We start from the raw sequence: 18,969 nt of genomic DNA, 5'->3' as shown, positions 1-18,969 counted from the left end.
CCTGACCAACATGGAGAAACCCTGTCTCTACTAAAAATACAAAATTAACCAGGTGTGGTGGCGTATGCCTGTGATCCCAGCTACTCAGGAGGATGAGGCAGGGGAATCGCTTGAACCCAGGAGGCAGAGGTTGTGGTGAGCCGAGGTCATGCCATTGCACTCCAGCCTGGGCAACGAGCAAAACTCCGTTTAAAAAAGAAAAAAAAAGTATATGTTTAAAAGGATTCATAGTAATCAATGTTTCAGTATTTTGCTTAGAAGTTATTACGCATTGAATAATTACTTAATATCAGTCCAAGGTTTTAGGCTACCTAAAGATTTGAAAATTATCTTCAAGCTGCCATGCTACAAAATATACTTACTGTTGAAATAAAAATTTGTTGGGCCATGCCCGGTGGCTTGGGCCTGTAATCCCAGCACTTTGGGAGGCTAAGGTAGGCAAATAGCTCGAGCTTAGGAGTTTGAGACCAGCCTGGGCAATATGGTGAAGCCCTGTCTCTACAAAAACTACAAAAAATTCACTGGGTATGTTAGCATGTGCCTGTAGTCCCAGCTGCTTGGGAGACTGAGCTGGGAGGATCCCTGGAGCCTGTGAGGCGGAGGCTGCAGCAAGCCATGATCATGCCACTGCACTCCATCCTGGGCAACAAAGCAAGATTACATGTCAAAAAAAAAAAAAAAACTGTCAAAATAATGACTCAATTTACTTGAACATGGGAATTTATCTGTTTCATGTTGTAAAATTCAAGGATTAATGCTAGCTTGTCAGATTGGTTAAAGCCATAAATTTTTAAAATTTGAATTTATTAAATTAGCCCCATTTGCCAAAGATTTACCTTTCTTTTGTAAACTTGGGTTCTTAAGATTAAAAACTAAAATACTTAGTTTTTCTAATTACTTTTTTTTTTTTTTTGAGACGGAGTCTCGCTCTGTTGCCCAGGCTGGAGCGTGGTGGTGCGAACTCCGCTCACTTCAAGCTCCGCCTCCCGGGTTCATGCCATTCTCCTGCCTCAGCCTCCGCAGTAGCTGGGACTACAGGCGCACGCTGCCACGCCTGGCTAATTTTTTTGTATTTTTGGTAGAGACGAGGTTTCACCGTGTTAGCCAGGATGGTCTCGATCTCCTGACCACAAAGTAGGCCGCCTGCCTCGGCCTCCCAAAGTGCTGGGATTACAGGCGTGAGCCACCGCGCCCGGCCTTTTTGTTTTTTAATGCACATGCAGTATATTAGAAGTTCAGTGTTTTTATTGTCTGAGAATTTAGTTCAAAGAGAATTGAAAGGCCTGGAAATGGATAGTGGTGGAGGTTGCACAATGTTATGAATGAACTTAATGCCAGCTAATTGTACACTTAAAAATGGTTAAAGAATGTGCCTAATCTCTAATTTCTAAAGCAAAGCAGGGACAGGCCTGGTTAGTACTTGGATAGGAGAATGTAGGCTTTTTTAAAAACTGGCAAAAATGGCAAATTTTATATTACAGTAGTCCCTGCCTTGTCCCCGAGGAGATATGTTCCAAGACACTCAGTGGATGCTGCCCAACCCCCAGTGGATGACTATGTTTTGTCAATCTAATAACTAGACAACTATTAGGTGACTAACAGGCAGGTAGCGTTTATAGAGTGGATATGCTGGACAAAGGGATGATTTGTGTCCCAGGCAGGATGGAGGGGGAAGGCATGAAATTTCATCATGCTACTCAAAATGGCACACAATTTAAAACTTGTGAATTGTTGATTCCTAAAATTTTCTTTTTAATATTGTTGGACGTTGGCCAACTGCTCGTAACTGAAGCCTCACAGTGAAAACGTGGATAAGTGGGGACTACTGGTATGTGTATTTTACCACGAAAAACAACCCCCAAAACAAAAAGGATAGTGAAAGGGGCGGATAACTTGGTATGATGCCCTAGATAGGACATAATCTTTTTTTTCCCTTTGTTAAAGTCTTCCATAATTTTTCCTCGCAGAAACATTATCCTAAGAGGGGTAAGATTTCAACTGATGGAATACATAGAAGTACATTCCAGATTCTACAAAGATAAAATACAGAGATTTGGTCAAAGTTTGCATGATCACTGAGGAAAATAATGATAGATTTAAAGATGGAAATATAGATTTTGGACATACTCTTTGTTCTCTGATGATACAGATTAGCATATCATATGTTTTATTAAGTGAACATGTATTTTCTTTTTATTACTTTAGTTGTCATATGGAGTTGGGGGCTTAAATTTTTGTTTCCCTTAGCAGTAGAGTAAGCCCATTTCGCATGAGTTTTGGCCAAACTGTATCACAAATCTTAAGGCTTTGCTTCATCATTTATTTACTAAGTATCTTCTCCAGGCAAGGAACTCAGTGTTGGGGTGAGAGGGAATAAAGAGATGAATAAGATACTTTATCAATTTATCTAATTCTGTTTAGCAAATATTTCAAAACTTAACAGGGTAAAACATATTTGTTGTTGGAGTTTCTGTAGTTCAGGAATCTGGTAGTGGCTTAGTTAGGTGGTTTTGGCTTAAGATCTCTCAAGAGGTGGCTGTCACGCTGTCAGTTGGAGCAGCAGTCATTGCAAGGCTCAACTTGGGCTAGAAGATCTGCTTCCAAGCTCATATAGTCCTTGGCACACCTTTTTTCCTTGTCCCTGTTCTGTTGGTGGGAGGCCTTAGTTCTTGATCACATGGTCATTTTCATGGTGCTGTGTCTGACATGGCAGCTTGCTTCCACCAAAGTGAGTAGATGAGAGTTGAGAGAGAGACAGAGTCTCTTTTTAGAATGAGAATGTTGTGAAAGAGGAAGATAATTTGAACACAGAGCAACTTGAAAAAGAACAAGCAGTTTAAAAGATCTGTTAAAGTCATGATATTGGGCCAGGTGCAGTGGCTCACGCCTGTAATCCCAGCACTGGGAAGCTGAGGCAGGAGAATGGCTTGAGCCTAGGAGTTCAAGACCAGCCTGGGCAATATAGCAAGACCCTGTCTCTAAAAATAAATAAATAAATAAACATTAAAATTCATGATACTGAATATTTACAGACTTAACATGATCCCAGAATTACTTAGTAAATCTACGGAAGAAACTTCCATTCCAGACACGTTGTATGTAATTTATTGATATGTAGTATATCTATATGAAAGATTCATATTAGCAGATGGGTTTATTTCTTTTTTTTTTCTTTTTCTTTGTTTTTTTGTTTGTTTGAGACAGGGTCTCACTCTGTTGCCCAGGCTGGAGTTTGGTGGTGCACACGTGACTCACTGCAGCCTCAACCTCCCAGGCTCAACAGATCCTCACGCCTCAACCTCCTGAGTAGCTGGGAATACAGGCACCCACCATCATGCCTGGCTAATTTTAAAAATTTTTGTAGAGATAGCGTCTTGCCTTGTTGCCTAGCCTCGTCTTGAGTTTGAATGTAGCTGCTTTGCTTAGCTTAAAGGGCCATGTTAGAATCAATTATTTTAAAGAAAGAGTCTAAAGTAAATTCCTAACTAGGATCACAAAATATGATAGAATATTTTTTAAAAAGCATTACTTCAAGTACTGTGATTTTTGCTGGAAAATGAATCTGGACATTTGGTGATTTCTGGTTTTTGTTTTTTGAGTTTTGGGCCACCCATAGTAGGAGTAGAATCAAATTTCTAGAAAAGTTATCAGTAAAATTTAAATATGTTTTCGTGAAAACAATCAAGGAAAAAATATTGGAATGGCAAGGTCCTCCCTTTGAGTATTTTTAAGGTTGTATGAACTGCAATTTCCTTCTTTTTATATTTTCGATTATTTTCTTAAAATTAAATTGCTGTATATGCCATTCAATACTTTGACTTTCCCCACTTAGCTGTTATCTTAAAGTGTTCCTTCTGTTTTCCTTATCCTACCTTTGTTGCCGTAGAAACAGAAGTAGACTGGGGAACTGGCAAGAAACCCAGCAACTGAAATTAATGAGATAACTCTTCACCTGTAGTTGCCATGTCCCATTACAACTCCTGTTTTAATGGAAGTAAGTGTGTAATGGAAGCATGTTGATCAGAAAAAAAAAGTCTGAAACTTAATTTTCATTTGCTTCAAAGTTGTTCATTTGCCTAGAAAGCTTTTAGGAAAGAGCTTTTTTAATAGTTGGAAAAGAACTGTTCATTTCTGTGTAATGGTTATACTTTTAAATGTTTATAATGTGATTTTTATTCATAGGTAGTAACATCTACAAAAGTTTTAGGCAATGAAATTTGATATTATTTCATGTCAGCCCACTGTGGACAAAATGTTTTCACAGATACTACTTAAGTGAACCTAGAAACAGAGACATAGATCTTATACTCTGGTAAGAATGCATTAAAATACTATTAAATGTAAGCAGATTTAATGTTATATGTTTATCAACTCAAGAAATGTTTAAAAAATAAAAATTTTAAATGTAAAAATGATTTTTAAAGGCTAGTTAGAAGCCTTTTAAAAGTGCTGTTTCACACTTTTTATTTTCCTCTTGAAATGTAAATAAATCTGATAAAGTCCAGATTGTAAATAGAAGAACTACCAGAGATTGCTAAAAATTTGCTTCTTTCCATTCCACCGTGCCCCACCCCCATTTTTGCAATTAGGGAATAGCACACCTTTTTGGAATTATTTTGCTTTAGGACCCCGAGTTAAAGCGTCTTTTCACTGCTTGTTGCCTTAAAATTTTTTAATTCTTATATCCAATCTATTCCCTTATTTATTTATTTATTTATTTATCTATTTATCTATTTATCTATTTTGAGTCAGAGTTTCGTTCTTTCTCCCAGGCTGGAGTGAAGTGGCACGATCTTGGCTCACTGCAACCTCCACCCCCCGGGTTCAAGCAATTCTCCTACCTCAGCCTCTCTAGTAGCTGGGATTATAGGTGCCCACCACCACGCCTGGCTAATTTTTTGTATTTTTAGTAGAGACGGGGTTTTACCATGTTGGCCAGGCTGGCCTTGAACTTCTGACCACAGGTGATCCACCCACCTTGGCCTCCCAAAGTGCTAGGATTACAGGCGTGAGCCACTGCACCTGGCCTATTTTTGAGGCGTTTTTACTTTTTTTTTTTTTTTTTTTTTTTTTTGAGTGGAAGATTAACAATAGCCAGTTCTTGCTGTTTTGTTTGTTTGTTTTTTTTTTTGAGATGGAGTCTTGCTCTTGTTGCTCAGGCTGGAGTACAGTGGTGTGATCTTGGCTCACTGCAGCCTCTGCCTCCCAGGTTCAAGCAATTCTCCTGCCTCAGCCTCCCAAGTAGCTGGGATCACAGGTGCTTGCCAGCATGCCTGGCTAATTTTTGTATTTTTAGTAGAGATGGGGTTTCACCACATTGGCCAGGCTGGTCTCAAACTCCTAATCTCAAATGATCTGCCTGCCTCAGCCTGCTAAAGTGCTGGGATCACAGGCGTGAACCATTGGGCCCGGCCTTGCTGGGTATCCTTAAATCTGGTTGACTTAAAGGTTTGGGACATTCTTCTTAGACTACATTATTTTAGACTCCTGTCTTATATATTGATGGTCTTAGAACTATTTTGTGTTTCCAATCAGTAAAAATGTTTTGGAGCATGGATCACCAGTATATGTATATTTGTTTATGGATTATACATTTACTAATTATACATTTACTAGTAAATTATACATTTACTAATTATACATTTACTAATATACATTTACTAATATATTATATTAGTATATACTAATATATTAGTATATACTAATATAATATATTAGTATATACATATACTAATATAATTAGTAAATATACATTTACTAATTATACATTTACTAATATTCTAGTATTTTATGTCAGATATACACTAATAAATATAAATGAAATAGGATGAGATAAAGATTATATAAACAGTGTAAGATATTTTGCTAATTGTGAATGCTTTATATTCTTATTAGCCTGTTTCTCAAAGTGAATTAGAAACTAAGGCGATTGTTAACAATAATAAATACTGTAACTCAAATAGTTTCTTCTTAAATTTATAGTTTTTTTTGGCTGAGATCATCATTTTTTCCTCACAGTGTGGCTGATAACTAGCAGCAAAAGCATCAGCTTTGGCACTTTGTGTTATTTCTTGTGATTCTATTAACTAGTATTATGTTTAATCCATTTTTTTTTTTGGAAGGAATCTTTTTAAAGCCCCCTCATTTTTTATGAAAGTTGGCTTAGAATGGTATAATTTATAAATCTACTTCATTATAGACCCATAAATTATGATTCTGAGCAGTGTGAGTAAGGATACCACTGTGAGCTCCTCTACAATGTGGAATTCACACTCTTCCTGCCAGGTAGCTTGCCATAAAAAGCCTAATATTCAATCCTATGAGTGGCAGCAGTCTTCATCCATGTGTTAAATATTAGTAGTTAGCAAATTTTTCTCGTTCTCTTAATAAAAGTTAGGTTCTTTATGATTTCTTCCCACATTTTAAAAGATCATCTTGAATATCCTACTTTTGAAGAAATTAGTTTGTTTAATTCTGGCATCTGCATGTAGACTTTAGATGCCATATTTTCTTTCTGGTCCTTACTGCTTCAGCCTGCCTTTAGCCTTTTTGCTTATGTATATCTCCCTAAGGTAGAGTGGCTGACTATATAAAATGTGTTCCCAGTATTTGAGGAAATAATTTCATACTACAATTTTAATTTTACTTACATTTTGTTTTTGTTTTAGAGATGCATGGTGAGTATTCTCTATGGAATATATGATTTATTTGTAATTAAAGTCAAAAAGAGCCACAAAGCTAAGCAGTGGTTCTCACCTCAGGGGCTGCTTATTCACCTAGGGAGCATTTTCAATGTGTTGTATGTTTTGGTTTGTCATAATGACTAAATCGAGCTATTGACATTGAGTCTGCAGGGCCAGCAGTGCTAAACATCTGCAAAGTTTGGGATGGACCCTCCCCAGTGAAGAATTGTCTTCATTGGGGAAATAATGGACTATGGTCATATTTAAGAGGGGTGTGTGTGTGTGTGTGTGTGTGTGTGTGTGTGCACGCGTGTGTGTGTGTGTGTGCTATGGTCATATTTAAGAGGGGTGTGTGTGTGTGTGTGTGCGTGCATGCGTGTGTGTGTGTGTGTGTGTGTAGATCTTACTCTGTTGCCTAGGCTGGAGTGCAGTGGCCAGTCATAGCCCACTGCAGCCTCCAACTCCTGGGTTCAAGTGATTCTCTCACCTCGGCCTCCCGAACTGTTGAGATTACAGGCATGAACCACTACACCCAGCCTATTTTGGAGTTATTGTTGGCTGAGATGATTCACCATTAATTCATAAATATATCATATTGTAGATTAAAATGAAGGCTTATTTAAATATGGTTATATAATGGTAAGGTGTTGTCACATTTTGTTTCATTTGGCAAGCAGGGTTTTTTTTTTTTCTTTTGATCCAGGGTCTTGGTCTATCACCCAGGCTGAAGTGCAGTGGTACAGTCGCTGAAGTGCAATGGTACAATCGTAGCTCACTGCAGATTGTGAGCTCAATCTCTAGACTCAAGCTATCCTTCTGCCTTAGCCTCCGGAGTAGCTGGGACTACAGACACATGCCACTGTGTTCGGCTAATTTGTGTAATTTTTAGTAGAGACCGGGTCTCAACTATGTTGCCGAGGCTAATCTTAACACTCCAGGGCTCAAGCAGTGCACTCACATTGGCCTCCCAAAGTGTTGGTATTACAGGCGTTACCCACTGCTCCTGGCCTTTTTTTGTTATTTTTTGTTTTTGCTCTTGATATATTGTATACAATTCATTGCAGCATTGAGCAACTACTATTGGTAATTCATTTTGCTAGGTGCTAGAACTACAGAGATGAATAACGCGGTTACTTTTCTTTGTGTTCACAGACTAGTAGGGGAAAACAGTCATGTAAATAATTACTATATAGTATGATAAGTACATCCGGAGAATTAGATTTAATGTAAAAGGTAGCTCTGAGAGGGGTAAGGTTTTAGGGAGAATTTCACCAGATTGTTAAACTTTGAGGGCAAGGACTGCATCTTAAGAGTTACATATTTGCAACACAGCACTGGGCCTTAAACTTGGTAATTTAGTCAGTAAATATTAGTTAGTTAAAAAGTTTAGATTTTAGTGAATTTTTGATGAGTGAATTGAAGTACGTCCAGATGTAAAAAGTGGGAAAGGACAGGCAGGCTTAAAGTTCAGGTATTGCAGGAAGTGCTAGCAAATAACATTGGAAGGTGAGGTTTAGATAGGCAATTAAGAAAGTTGCGTCGGGCGTGGTGGCTCATGCCTGTAATCCCAGCACTTTGGGAGGCCGAGGCGGGTGGATCATGAGGTCAGGAGATCGAGACCGTCCTGGCTAACACAGTGAAACCCTGTCTCTACTAAAAGTACAAAAAAAATTAGCCAGGCGTGGTGGCGGGCGCCTGTAGTCCCAGCTACTCGGGAGGCTGAGGCAGGAGAATGGCATGAACCCGGGAGGTAGAGCTTGCAGTGAGCCTGGATTGTGCCACTGCACTCCAGCCTGGGCTACAGAGCAATACTCCATCTCAAAAAAAAAAAAAAAAAAAAAAAAAAAAAGTTGCAGGTGATAGGATATTATTAAAGCTTTTTTCCCCATTTTTACATTAAGTTATTAAAAAGGAGAAGAGACATGATTAGGTTTAGTGAGGTTTAGGTTTTAGGAAGGTATGTCTATTGGCATTCTGGAAGATGTACTTGAGGGAGGAGAGAAATGTTATTTCTTAGGTAGTGAACTCTTCAGACTTGTAAGATCTTGTAGGATCAAACTGTTAGTGGAAAATCTAAATTTTAGCTTTTATACATCAATTTATTTTTTAGTTTTAGAGTTTATATTATGCAAGCCTAAGTATATTCTATATGGAATAATTTTAATTTTTCAATGTGTTTTTAGTTATTCTTTAGTTTTTAAAAAATGTTTTATATTATTTTTAAGTAGGGACAGGATCTCATTTTGTTGCTCAGGTTGTTCTTGAACTCCTAGTCTCAAGCAGTCCCCCTGCCTCAGCCTCCCAAAGTGCTAGGATTTAAGTCTTTTAATGTTCAAGATAAATAATTCATTTATATCAGTAATGTTTGGATACAGAACAAAGGTAATAATTATTGGTCTTCCTTAAATTTTTTATTCTTCAGTAAGAAACTTAGAAGCCTGAAGTTGATAAACTGGTTCAACTGAAAATTGATAACACTTTTAAGGTAGCTTGATAGCAAGGTTAGTAGTAATTTATAAGAAAAATTCTGAATTCTGTGTAGATGATTTATTTATTTTTGTTCAGCAGATTTGTATATATAGCCTAGCACTTTCCCTACGAAAAATCAAAACAAAACTGTTTGGGTCACAAAATAAAACAGACATTTTCAAGGGTTAAGTAATAACTTTTAGTCTTGAGATCCTCACAAATTCTTTTTTGCTGTGTCAGATGTAAAAAATTATAATTGTAATATCATTACCACAATGTATAGATTATCAATAAATTAATAGTAAATAGCAATGGGTTCTTAGGTTTAATGTGAAATTTTAAAGTTAAAGCTGATGTTGTAAAATAATTAGTGTAAAAACAATAATCTACTTCTAAGCACATATAAAATGACTGACTTGTACATTCAGATTCTGAGTATGAAATCTGCCTTACTCATACTTAAAGTTTCTGAGTTAGCAATGTAAAGGTGACTTTTGCCAAAAATTTGGCATAAGTAGACATGTAAAGAAAAAAGTCATTTATTTAAGCCAATAATGTTGAAAAGATTAGCTTTAAGTAAGCATTTAGGCAGCAAGCAGGTCACAGCTGACAAGCCTTCTAATAAGAGAGGAAACTGAAAAACATGAAAGCAGTCTGGCTGGTGCCATTTAGCATAGGGACAAAGTCCTAGTCATTGAATGAAGGCATCACTATATTACAGTTATAAAACTAACATGTAGGAAATACCTAACTGATTTTATTAAATAATTCTGGGTATCAGAAATAGACAATTAAGGAGAAAATAGAAGTCTGTTAACCATTATATTTAGAATATTTCTAGTATGGATACTTAACATATTTAAAAATAGCTTTTAACCATTATTTGCAAAATTTACAGCAACAGACTTCTTATCCAATCCAACTGTATTTGATAGCTATTCATTTAATCAAAAAGGTCAAAACAGGAAATCATAAAAAATACATATACATATAAATGTAAACATTTAATACAGTTTTCACATTCATTTGCCATATTTTTTTATGTTTCTGTTGAGGGCCAGACAATATTTTATCTGTGAAGATGGATCCCCTAATTGTAAATCATTGTGTTCTTTGCGACTACATCCCTAAAAGAGAAGTTTCCTATCACATTCCTTAAAGTGGAGCAAGCCACTTCACTCTTACAGCCAGTTGTCTTCTTGTCTTCTTGACTTCTCTACCTGCACACTGACGAGGCATCTTAAATTTAACATGTTCAGTGTCAAAAGTTTGACTTTACCACTCCAAGCCTATCTCTATAACAGTCTTCCCCATCTTAGTGACAACTCATTCTCATTGCATATACCAAGAAAACGCTATTTTATTAGTCTGTTCTTGCACTGTTTTAAAGAAATACTTGAGACTGGGTAATTTATAAGAAAAGAGGTTTAATTGGCTCATGGTTCTGCAGGCTGTACAGGAAGTATAGTGGCATCTGCTTCCGGGGAGGTTTCAGGAAGCTCCCAATCATGACAGCAGGCAAAGGGGGAGAAGGCACATCACATGGTGAAAGCAGGAGCAAGCGAGAGAGTGGCCAGGTGCTATACACTTTTAAATGACTAGATCTCCCAAGAACTCACTATTGCAAGAACAATACCAAGGGTATGGTTCTAAGACATTCATGAGAAATCCACCCCTATGATCCAATCACCTCCCACCAGGCTCCACCTTTAATACTGGAGATTACATTTCAGCATGAGATTTGGTGAGGACCCAGATCTAAACCATGTCCTGTCATCCTTGACTCCTTTCTTGTCTACATTTGTGACTCTTCTTTTCTGTATCTTAACTCCTCTCATATCCCACTTATAAGGCGTCAACAAATTGTGTTGACTCTACTTTGAAAATATATTCCAATTCTCACCACTTTTCATCACCTTCACTGTTCTATGGCCCAGGTTACAATCATTTCTTGGATATTTGTAGTAGCCGTCTAAATGGCTTCTGCTCCTACTCCCAAGAGTCTATTATCAACATAGCAACCAAAGTGATCCTCTTAAAACCTAAATCAGGTTGGGCACAGTGGCTCACACCTGTAATCCCAGCACTTTGGGAGGCCGAGTGGGGAGGATCATGAGGTCAAGAGATGGAGACCATCCTGGCCAACATGGTGAAACCATGTCTCTGCTAAAAATACAAAAATTAGCCCGGTGTGGTGGTGCGTGCTTGTAGTCCCAGCTACTCGGGAGGCTGAGGCAGGAGAATCGCTTGAACCTGGGACGTGGAGGATGCAGTGAGCCGAGATCATGCCACTGCATTCCAGCCTGGCAATAAAGCAAGACTCCGTCTCAAAAAAAACCCCTAAATCAGATTACATCCCTCCTGTCTTCACACCTCACCATGACTTTACAATGATCTTACAGTGCAAGAGTCTTTACAAGACCCTACACTACATGATCTTCGTCGCAGCATTTTACCTCTCTCCTATTTCTTAATACACTTCTTCTTCACTCTGGGCCAGCTACACTAACCTTCTTGTTGTTTCTTGTATACTTATCAGACACATTCTTCCCTCAAGCTATTTGTATTTGCTATTCCTTCAAATAACCTTATGGCTTGTTCTTAACATCTTTCAAACCATTGCTCAGATGTACACTTCCACATGAAGTTTACCTTAACACTAACAAAAATCACAAACCCTCTGCCCTGTACTCTCTCTTTTTCTGCTTTATTTCCACCCCATATACTTATGGCCTTGAAATATGCTATATATGTTTTTTTATTTATATTTTTGTTATCTGTCTCTCCCCATGAAGAAGGCAAGAATTTTTTTTCTTTTTGTTCACAAATGAGTAACATCTAGACAATATCTGCTACACAGTAGGCACTACATACGTTTTTATGGAATGCATGAATGCCATTGTACTATAATAATTGATTTACTTATGTTTGTTCCACTTGACTGTAAGCTTCTTGATTGGCAAGTGCTGTGACTCCTGCAGTCTGTTTCATAAGTGGTAAACATAACATGACTTGCATGATGTTTGCTCAGTTTATGAAAGAATATATTTCATGGCTGGATGTGGTGGCTCACACCTGTAATCCCAGCACTTTGGGAGGCTGAGGCAGGCAGATCACCTGAGCTCAGGAGCTCTAGACCAGCCTGGCCAATATGGCGAAACCCTGTCTTTACTAAAAATACAAAAATTAGCTGGGTGTGGTGGTGGGCGTCTGTAATCCCAGTTACTTGGTAGGCTTAAGCAGAAGAATCACTTGAACCTGGGAGGCAGAGGTTGCAGTGAGTTGAGATCGCGCCATTGTACTCCAGCCTGGGCAACAAGAGTGAAACTCCATCTCAACAAAAAAAAAAAAAAGAAAAGAAAAAAGAATGTATTTCGTATTTTTTACAGGTAAAATAACACAAATATGCATTGGAATTTTTTTACTTATATGTATAAGTATTTTGTATTGCTATGTATTCTACATAATTATACACATCATTTTTTGTTGAGTTAGCTTTCAAAATCCTTATAAAACTGTAGGCAATTCATAAACAAAATAAGCAAATTGAAAAATTCTCTTGGGTTGATATTTAGTCATTTACTTAACTATTGATTATTATAAGCATTTAAGTGTTCCCAGGGTGTATTTTTATACACACTGAGGTAACGCCTCAGTGAATATCTTAGGAAGTCTTTAATTCAGTAACCTGGAGATACATTGTGTTAGAAGAAATGTGTTAAATTTCATATTTATAACAGAGCCAATAGATTTTTGTTGTGAAAAGATTTATTTTAAATAATATGAACATCCAGGCCCAGTGGCTTACACCTGTAATCCCAGCACTTTGGGAGGCTGAGGTGGGCTGATCACTGGAGTCCAGGAGTTCAAGACCAGCCTGGGCAACATAGTGGGACCCCATCTCTTTAAAAAAATACAAAAATTATTTAGATGTTGTAGTGCTGGCCTGTTGTCTCAGCTACTCCGGAGGCTGAGCTTGAACCTGGGAGGCTGAAGCTGCAGTGAGCCGTGATCGCACACTGCACTCCAGCCTGAGCTACAGAGTCTCAAAAAAAAGTATGTGAACTTACCCGGTGCATTTATCTTTTCTGTTGGCTACTTATTGTATTACAAAACGATATATTCTTACTGGAGAAACTCAAATCTGTCCATTCATAAAGTAGATATATTCCCTTTGGCCCTGCTGATTGCAACTTCCAGAGTTACTTTAAAATGGTTTGCTGTACATTCTTTCAGACCTTTTTAATATGCATATGAATATATATACTTATTTGTTAAAATCTAATTAAATATGCATTATTCTGCAGTTTGATTATATATTCTACCTATGTCACAGAAGTCTGCCATGTGAATATATATAAATACGTTTTCTTTAAAAGGATTATACAGTGATGTGTAAGCATTTTTTTTATTATACTTGAAGTTCTAGGGTACATGTGCACAACGTGCAGGTTTGTTACATATGTACACATGTGCCATGTTAGTGTGCTGCACCCATTAACTTGTAATTTATATTAGGTATATCTCCTAATGCTATCCCTCCCCCTCCCCCCACCCCACGACAGGCCCCAGTGTGTGATGTTCCTGACTCTGTGTCCAAGTGTTCTCATTGTTCAATTCCCACCTATGAGTGAGAACATGCGGTGTTTGGTTTTCTGTCCTTGCGATAGTTTGCTGAGAATGATGGTTTCCAGCTTCATCCATATCCCTACAAAGGACATGAACTCATCCTTTTTTATGGTGCATAGTATTCCATGGTGTATATGTGCCACATTTTCTTTATCCAGTCTATCATTGATGGACATTTGGGTTGTTTCCAATTCTTTGCTATTGTGAATAGTGCCGCAGTAAACATACATGTGCATGTGTCTTTATAGCAGCATGATTTCTAATCCTTTGGGTGTATACCCAGTAATGGGACAGCTGGGTCAAGTGGTATTTCTAGTTCTAGATCCTTGAGGAATCACCACACTGTCTTCCACAATGGTTGAACTAGTTTACAGTCCCACCAACAGTGTAAAAGTGTTCCTGTTTCTCCACATCCTCTCCAGCACCTGTTGTTTCCTGACTTTTTAATGATCACCATTCTAACTGGTGTGAGATGGTATCTCATTGTGGTTTTGATTTGCATTTCTCTGATGGCCAGTGATGATGAGCATTTTTTCATGTGTCTGTTGGCTGAATAAATGTCTTCTTTTGAGAAGTGTCTGTTCATATCCTTTGTCTACTTTTTGACGGGGTTGTTTGATTTTTTTTTTCTTGTAAATTTGTTTAAGTTCTTTGTAGATTCTGGATATTGGCCCTTTGTCAGATGGGTAGATTGTAAAAATTTTCTCCCATTCTGTAGGTTGCCTGTTCAGTCTGATGGTAGTTTCTTTTGCTGTGCAGAAGCTCTTTAGTTTAATTAGATCCCATTTGTCAGTTTTGGCTTTTGTTGCCATTGCTTTTGGTGTTTTAGTCATGAAGTCTTTGCCCATGCCTATGTCCTGAATGGTATGGTCTAGGTTTTCTTCTAGGGTTTTTATGATTTTAGGTCTGACATTTAAGTCTTTAATCCATCTTGAATTAATTTTTGTATAAGGTGTGAGGAAGGGATCCAGTTTCAGCTTTGTACATATGGCTAGCCAGTTTTCCCAGCACCATTTATTAAATAGGGGATCCTTTCCCCATTTCTTGTTTTTGTCAGGTTTGTCAAAGATCAGATGGTTGTAGATGTGTGGTATTATTTCTGAGGGCTCTGTTCTGTTCCATTGGTCTCTATGTCTGTTTTGGTTACTGTAGCCATGCTGTTTTGGTTACTGTAGCCTTGCAGTATAGTTTGAAGTCAGGTAGTGTGATGCCTCCAGCTTTGTTCTTTTGGCTTAGGATTGTCTTGGCAACGCGAGCTCTTTTTTGGTTCCATATGAACTTTAAAGTAGTTTTTTCCAATTCTGTGAAGAAAGTCATTGGTAGCTTGATGGGGATGGCATTGAATCTATAAATTACCTTGGGCAGTATGGCCATTTTCACGATATTGGTTCTTCCTATCCATGAGCATGGAATGTTCTTCCATTTGTTTGTGTCATCCTTTATTTCGTTGAGCAGTGGTTTGTAGTTCTCCTTGAAGAGGTCCTTCACATCTCTTGTTAGTTGGATTCCTAGGTATTTTATTGTCTTTGAAGCAATTGTGAATGGGAGTTCACTCATGATCTGGCTGTTTCTCTATTATTGGTATATAGGAATGCTTGTGATTTTTGCACATTGATTTTGTATCCTGAGACTTTGCTGAAGTTGCTTATCAGCTTAAGAAGATTTTGCGCTGAGACGATGGGGTTTTCTAAATATAAAATCATGTCATCTGCAAACAGGGACAATTTGACTTCCTCTTTTCCTAATTGAATACCCTTAATTTCTTTCTCCTGCCTGATTGCCCTGGCCAGAACTTCCAACACTATGTTGAATAGGAGTAGTGAGAGAGGGCATCCCTGCCTTGTGCCAGTTTTCAAAGGGAATGCTTCCAGTTTTTGCCCATTCAGTATGATATTGGCTGTGGGTTTGTCATAAATAGCTCTTATTATTTTGAGATACATCCCATCAATACCTAGTTTATTGAGAGGTTTTAGCATGAAGGGCTGTTAAATTTTGTCGAAGGCCTTTTCTGCATCTATTGAGATAATCATGTGGTTTTTGTCTTTGGTTCTGTTTATATGATGGATTACATTTATTGATTTGTGTATGTTGAACCAGCCTTGCATCCCAGGGATGAAGCCAACTTGATCGTGTTGGATAAGCTTTTGCTGCTGGATTCAGTTTGCCAGTATTTTATTGAGGATTTTTGCATCTATGTTCATCAGGGATATTGGTCTAAAATTCTCTTTTTTTGTTGTGTCTCTGCCAGGCTTTGGTATCAGGATGATGCTGGCATTAAAATGAGTTAGGGAGGATTCCGTCTTTTTCTATTGATTGGAATAGTTTCAGAAGGAATGGTACCAGCTCCTCTTTGTACCTCTGGTAGAATTCGGTTGTGAATCCATCTGGTCCTGGACTTGTTTTTGTTGGTAGGCTATTAATTATTGCCTCAATTTCATAGCTTGTTATTGATCTATTCAGGGATTCAACTTCTTCCTGGTTTAGTCTTGGGAGGGTGTATGTGTCCAGGAATTTATCCATTTCTTCTAGATTTTCTTGTTTTTATTTGCGTAGAGGTGTTTATAGTATTCTCTGATGGTAGTTTGTATTTTTGTGGAATCGGTGGTGATATCTACTTTATCATTTTTTATTGCGTCTATTTGATTCTTCTCTCTTTTCTTTATTAGTCTTACTAGCGATCTATCAGTTTTGTTGATGTTTTCAAAAAACCAGCTGCTGGATTCATTGATTTTTTGAAGGGTTTTTTTGTGTCTCTGTCTCCTTCAGTTCTGCTCTGATCTTAGTTATTTGTTGTCTTCTGTTAGCTTTTGAATTTGTTTGCTGTTGCTTGTGTAGTTCTTTTAATTGTGACGTTAGGGTGTCAATTTTAGATCTTTCCGGCTTTCTCGTGGGTACTTAGTGCTATAAATTTCCCTCTCCACACTGCTTTGAATGTGTCCCAGAGGTGGTGGTATGTTATGTCTTTGTTCTCATTGGTTTCAAAGAACATCTTTATTTCTGCCTTCATTTAGTTATGTACCCAGTAGTCATTCAGGAGCAGGTTGTTCAGTTTCCATGTAGTTGAGCGGTTTTGAGTGAGTTTCTTAATCATGATTCCTAGTTTGGTTGCACTGTGGTCCTAGAGACAGTTGTTAAAATTTCTGTTCTTTTACATTTGCTGAGGACTGCTTTACTTCCAACTGTGTGGTCAATTTTGGAATAAGTGAGATGTGTTGCTGAGAAGAATGTATATTCTGTTGATTTGGGGTAGAGAGTTCTGTAGATGTCTATTAGGTCTGCTTGCTGCAGAGCTGAGTTCACTTCCTGGATATCCTTGTTAACTTTTTGTCTCGTTGATCTGTCTAATGTAAGCATTTTTAAATCATTCCTTTGTTGGGGGACATTTTGTTTGTCTCTCATTTTGGGAAACATTGGGTTATACAGAAGTATTTTCTTTTCTGCATTATGGATCTCCAAAAAGGGCAAAGGGTGTGCACAATTTTCTGAACTTATTTTACCATAGAACTTTTCTTTTTTTCCTGAACTGTGAATTTTTCAAAGAGTGTATTGTGTCACTGATCCTCCATTAAAAGTATTTGAAGCTCTTGTCAATCTTCTTGTTTTACTTATAAAATTAAGAGTTAGTGGAAAATTGAAACCAGAGTCTATTTCTTGACGCTGTTGTTCAGTGTTGTTCCTTTTGCTTTGAATTTTTGTCTTCATTTAGTACTCTTTCCTGAATTCAAATAAGAAAGCTAAGCACTAGAGTTTTTGTAAGGGAAAATAACAGTTTTCATGTGTTCATACTAGGGAAAGTTAAAGTTTGTATGTCTTTAGGTTTTTCTTTTTGTCAGCAGGTGATATCTTGGTAGGTAATTAATGACAAGTGAAAACAAGTGAGGTTTCAGACAGTTTGATGTAGCTTTCTTTAAATTACTTAAGTCCTCTAACATAAATGAACCAGTTCTTTTCTCATGTTGAATAATTCTTTTAATTACTTTAAGAATAGCTTGAAAAGCAGTATGATAAGTTTCAGTGTGTTTAGTAAGTTTCTTAGCTATTTCTTTAGCCTTTCTCCTTCTCATTAAGGTACCTAGTTTTATTTCTTGTGGTGTATAAAAGGACTTCGGTCAATCTAAACTAAAGCAGATATGTTTTAAGATAGAGATATTCTTGAGTCTTGTCACATAATTGTTATTATTTTTCATCTTTCCCTAGGCTGTCAGGTTTCTCTAATCTTAGGGCACATTTAAAGTATTTTTCCTCCCTAACTTAACATTTGCTTGGATCAAGCAAATCATTTTGTGTAGTGAAAACAATCATTGGACCAAGAACTGGTATCCTCTTTTAGTTCTTTGTTTTTCAAATTTATTTAAAGAAATCAAAATAGTTTTTTTCTGATTATAAAGGTAATGCATACTTATAGAAAGTGTAACTAATGCAGAAAGAATTTTTTAAAGACAGTTAAATTACTTAAAATTCTACTATTTGGAGCTAACCTCTTTAACGTGGTAAATGCTCTTCCCTATAAATATACACACACATTTATAAAATAAGGTCATACTCTACTGGTTTGTAATTTTCCTTTTTAATCAATAATATGTTTTGGAACATGTTATTTTTTAAGTAAATTTGTTTTAGAGATAGGATCTCACTCTGTCACCTAGGATGGAGTGCAGTGGTGCCATCATGGCTCACTGCGGCCTTGACCCCCTGGGTTCAAGTGATCCTCCTGCCTCAGCCTTCCGAGTAGCTGGGACTAGAGGCATGCACCACTGCACCCAACTAATTTTTAAAATTTTTTGGAAAAATGAGGGTCTCACTGTGTTGCCCAGGCTGGTCTTGAACTCCTGGGCTCAAGTAGTCTTCCAGCCTTTTTCTCCCAAAGGGCTGAGAATACAGGTGTGAGCCACTGTGCCTGGCCACACTTTCCTTTTTTTTTTTTGAGACACAGTCTCACTCTGTAGCCCAGGCTGAAGTGCAGTGGTGTGATCTCGGCTCACCGCAACCTCTGCCTCCTGGGTTCAAGCGATTCTCCTGCCTCAGCCTCCCAAGTGGCTGGGACTACAGGCATTCGTCACCACACCCAGCTAATTTTTTGTATTTTTAGTAGAGACGGGGTTTCACTATGTTAGCAAGGCTGGTCTCGAACTCCCAACCTCGTGATCCACCCGCCTCAGCCTCCCAAAGTCCTGGGATTACAGGTGTG

General features: G+C 37.7%; 1 protein-coding gene across 9 annotated transcripts in view; it reads left to right on the top strand.

The window, feature by feature from the left end:
- Nucleotides 1-18,969, top strand: part of BAZ2B (bromodomain adjacent to zinc finger domain 2B) — a 395,277-nt gene that overhangs the window by 113,241 nt on the left and 263,067 nt on the right. Inside the window, exon 1 of one of the 9 annotated variants that reach the window (XM_054548935.2) lies at nucleotides 1,226-3,994. The exons of the other annotated variants lie outside the window; for them this stretch is intronic. The gene's annotated coding sequence lies outside the window, so the exon portion shown is untranslated. Of the gene's footprint in view, nucleotides 1-1,225; nucleotides 3,995-18,969 lie in introns of those variants that run through there. 9 annotated transcript variants of the gene reach the window in all.

This window comes from Pongo abelii, chromosome 11 (assembly GCF_028885655.2).
Source record: "Pongo abelii isolate AG06213 chromosome 11, NHGRI_mPonAbe1-v2.0_pri, whole genome shotgun sequence".
NCBI classification, from domain to species: Eukaryota; Metazoa; Chordata; class Mammalia; order Primates; family Hominidae; genus Pongo; species Pongo abelii.
The sequence above is the reverse complement of the archived record's forward strand: the minus strand, read 5'-3'. Positions and strand labels throughout refer to the sequence as shown.